The sequence below is a fragment of the Lissotriton vulgaris genome, unplaced genomic scaffold, assembly GCF_964263255.1.
Source record: "Lissotriton vulgaris unplaced genomic scaffold, aLisVul1.2 SCAFFOLD_3894, whole genome shotgun sequence".
Taxonomy (NCBI): Eukaryota; Metazoa; Chordata; class Amphibia; order Caudata; family Salamandridae; genus Lissotriton; species Lissotriton vulgaris.
Genome location: NW_028243747.1, coordinates 53728 through 58137, shown reverse-complemented (window position 1 = coordinate 58137; position 4410 = coordinate 53728). Strand labels below are relative to the sequence as shown.

The window sequence follows — 4410 nt, the reverse complement described above, 5'->3', positions numbered from 1 at the left end:
GTGATGTGGATACATTCAGATAGTCATGATGGGTCACTCACATATTGAAGGATAGCCATTGATGAATAGGACATCAGCACACTTTGTAGCATTGCTGAGTGCATGCTCGAGGCAGAGACTCAAACTCTAAACGCTAGGCTATTTTCATGTTGTGCACAGTACAAGCTAATGTACAGACAGGTTGTAAATACGCTCCACACCAGGATTGGATACAGTTAACACTTGGTGATTTGTATCATTTAATCAGTCTAGGTAAACTTGCTGGCGAGTGTCACTCATAGTCATTGAAATGTCACTCATCAGGTAGTATAAATGGTGCCGAAGCAGGAGCCCAGGCCCAAATTTACCGAAGGTAAATAAAAAAAGCACACCGCCTGCTTTTGAAGGACAGTTGCATCAGTGCAAGGCTTTTTAGTAAGGAGACTCCAGATTTATCACTGCTTGAGTTGAGAAGGGAGCGCGTTTTGTGTTTCCACAGACCTCTCCTTTATGAAGCCAAGTGTGTGAAGGTTTCCATAAAGGCGAAACAAGTCAAGTGAAATACATTATACATTACAGCGGTTGGAATAAGAACTGGGATGAGTGGGTGGCAGAGAGCAGAGTACTCAACTACGTGGAAACCAACCTGCAGAAGCAGAAGGGACTTCAAAAGGCTAATCAGGAGCAGTATGCAGAGAGAAAAATGAGAGGTGCAGCACCAAAGAAGGCCGGGGGTCCGTAGCAGAAACATGTGGAAGTAAAAACAAAGAAAAATAAACAGAAAACTCCAGGGGCTGGAGAAGGCAGTAGTACGAGTGAAGCACCTCAACCCCCACGTAAGAAGAGAGCTCGTGTAGACCCCAGCGTGGAAAATGAGGAAACGTTTATGGACAGAGTTGAAGTGAAAGTAAAGACTCCAGTGGAACTCAAACCGTGGCTGGTTGATGACTGGGGCTTGATAACTAGGCAAAAGCAGCTCTTCTATCTCCCTGCTAAAAAAAAGTGTTGATGCCATTTTGGAGGATTATGCAAATTACAAGAAATTGCGAGGCAACACAGATAACAAGGAGTATGCAGTGAACAAAGTGGTTGCTGGAATTAAGGAATACTTTAACGTGATGCTCGGCACACAGCTGCTGTACAAGTTTGTGAGGCCACGGTATGCAGAAATTCTGGCTGATCATCCAGATGCACAGATGCCACGCGTCTATAGAGCGCCTCACCTTTTAAGACTGTTTGTATTGGTGCAATGCTTGCCTACACACCTCTGGATGAGAAGAGTCTGGCTTTATTATTGAACTATTTGCATGCTTTTCTGAAGTACCTTGCAAAGAATGCGCTAGTATTGTTCCCAGCTTGGAGCGAGTGAGGTAAGAGGAGAGCAGCAGCAGATTCAGAGGGGTGGGTGGCTGAGTCTGTGGCCCATCCATGATAGCTGCCTAGGTTTCAGATTGCTGTGTGTGGCACTTTCAGAATTTCATTGTAATTATGAGTGACATTTTAACATCTAGAAGTCACACTTTCTCAGGGGCAAAAATTAAAATCCCTCATGTACGTGCATGTAACTTGCATGATCGAGGTAACTATTAGCAGCAATACTAAGTGTCTCTCGGACATCTTTCAAGTGCTCACCGGCCTTTTTCCCCATTCCCCCCCCCAAGGGGTGGCAATCTAAGGGATAGCCCCGGGTGCCACAAGCTCTAGCTACGCCCCTGCTGAGGACCCCCGGTACCACAGCTGTGTTGAGGAGATGCATGGAGCAGTGACGCTGTGCTCGCTGGTCTCTCACATAATTTTTTTATGCTAGTAAGCCCTCAAGTGAAAAAGTAATGAGAGATACTTAGGAGTATATTTATGGAGGGGTTTTGAGTCTTGTTTGCACCACACAACATGGAGAAAAGAAATGCAGCAAGTTTTTATATAGTGCAAACTCAACCGAAAAAGTATTGCAGCGCTTTACATGATTTATTATAATATATTTTTTTGTATGCATGGGGAGATTCATTGGTTTGCTCAGAATCACAGGATTTTAGGCTGACCTGAGACTAAAAACCCATCTCCAAAATCGACAGCTCAATCATTAAGCCACAACCCCAACCACAAGAGCAGAAGCATTTTCATTAATATATACAACTTGATTAAAAAAACAACTATTGATAAAGCCAATTGTCTTGGCCAGGGCTCGAGTCGGGGTACCATGCGGGTGGACGGCATCCCCCCACTTATTTTGCCGGCAGCTCGATAACTGGAGCAAATGGAGCCACACATTCACTCTTTGGCCTCTCTGGGGTGAGATCGGAGCCCATTCAGAACGCTGCTCACGCGCTGGCTTCTCTGATGCAACCGCATCCAAGGGGTGAGTGAGGGGAGGCAATGACAGAAGCAGCAAAATATCAGTAGGCTGTCATACTATATGATGCACTCATTTATAGCTTAATTGTTTTGAAGCCACACCCTTAATTGCATTGGTTACGCCCCTTTGTAAGATCCCCGAGAATTTTCATCCCACTCAAAGCCCTGGTCTACAAGCGCGGTCAGGTTCTTGGCGCACATAGCCTTGGTTGCAGCGCACAGAGACCTTACTCTGCCGCACACAGAGGAAAATAATTAGAGGGAACATTGCTCCCAACTCCAACATTTTCTGCACTTCTGTTTTGATGCAGTCTCTAACATGATCAGGCTGCCTGTAGATTTTACTCTTAACTGGCAAGCTGTCATCAGTGTCAACCTCATGGGTACACCAATTGGTCTGACTGGGTGTTAGAGAGAACACATGCCTGAAGGATTGAAGAACTTGTTTGCAATCCTTCTGTTGATGTTCAGAGAGGCTGCCACAAAAGACAACACCATCTACTGATCCATCATCAGGATTCTGAGTGAGCAGGTCTGGGAGAGGATCACTCTCATCCTCCTGTCCCTCATCTATGGCCATGAGCAAGCTCATGTCCTTCCTGTCGACATATGCTTTGAGCCTGTTCACATGAAGCACCCTGTGGGGGCTTCTGGGAGTTCCAAGGTCCACCAGGTAGGTGACCTCTCCCTTTTGCTCAAGAATTGTGTGGGGCCCAGACCATTTGTCTTTGAGTGCTGCTAGGGCCACTGGCTCCAACACCCACACCTTCTGCCCAGGCTGATAGACAGTCAGGACAGCCTTTTGGTCATGCCAAGCTTTTTGGAGTTCTTCGCTGGCCTTAAGGTTTTCAGATGCCTTTTCCATGTACTCAGCCATCCGGGAGCGGAGACCAAGTACATAGTCCACTATGCTGGTTGCAGGCTTTTTGAGAGGTCTCTCCCATCCTTCCTTTACCAAACACAGAGGTCCTCTTACAGGATGTTCATACAAAAGTTCAAAAGGGCTGTAGCCAACCCCCTTCTGTGGGACCTCTCTATAAGCGAATAAAAGGCAGGGTATCAGGACATCCCATCTACGCCTGAGCTTTTCAGGTAGTCCATGGATCATCCCTTTTAGGGTCCTGTTGAACCTTTCAACGAGCCCATTGCATTGTGGGTGATAGGGTGTGGTGAACTTGTAGTTGACACCACATTCCTTCTACATAGCAGTTAAGTAGCTTGACATGAAGTTTGCACCTCTGTCAGAGACAACCTCCTTAGGGAAGCCCACTCTGGAGAACACTCCAACTAGGGCTCTTGCCACAACAGGTGCTGTAGTGGTCCTAAGGGGAATAGCTTCAGGATACCTGGTGGCATGGTCCACCACCACCAGTATAAACTTGTGCCCTGATGCTGTTTGGGGTTCCATTGGTCCAACAATGTCAATCCCCACCCTTTCAAAGGGCACCCCCACCACAGGCATTGGTATAAGGGGGGCCTTTGTGGTGCCACCTGACTTACCACTGGCTTGGCAAGTGACACAGGAGCGACAAAACTCCTTGGTATCTTCATTCATGTGAGGCCAGTGAAAGTGTGAGACAATTCTGTCCCAAGTCTTGTTCTGGCCTAAGTGACCTGCAAGGGGAATCTCCTGGGCCAAGGTGAGAAGGAAACCTCTCAGAGACAAGGGGATGACCAGCCTCCTGGTTGCACCAGGCTTGGGGTCTCTTGCCTCAGAATATAGGAGTCCATCTTCCCAGTATACCTTGTGGGCACCTGTGGCGTTCCCTGCAGCCTCAGCAGCGGCCTGCTGTCTGAGGGGTTCAAGAGAAGGGCAGGCTAACTGTTCCTTCCCCAGGTCTGCTCTGGAGGGTCCCCCCTGAGCCCAGAAATTCAACTTGATCAAGTTCAAATTCCTTAGGCTCAGTTTTCCTCAGTTCCTGTAGGTCAGCCTGCTCTGAGACTTGATCCTCAACCTGGGGCAAGGGGGAAGGCATTGCCTTAACCCTCCTGCTCTTCTTCTTGGAAAGTGTCTGGTCCATTGTTCCAGGATCCAGCACCTGTTCAGTGGGGCATCTTCTGGCCTGTGACCTAGTCACA

General features: G+C 47.6%; 1 pseudogene; it reads left to right on the top strand.

The window, feature by feature from the left end:
* The first annotated feature begins 362 nt into the window (after window positions 1–362).
* On the top strand, window positions 363–1348 carry LOC147668239 (mortality factor 4-like protein 1 pseudogene; annotated as a pseudogene).
* The last annotated feature ends 3062 nt before the right edge of the window (window positions 1349–4410 follow it).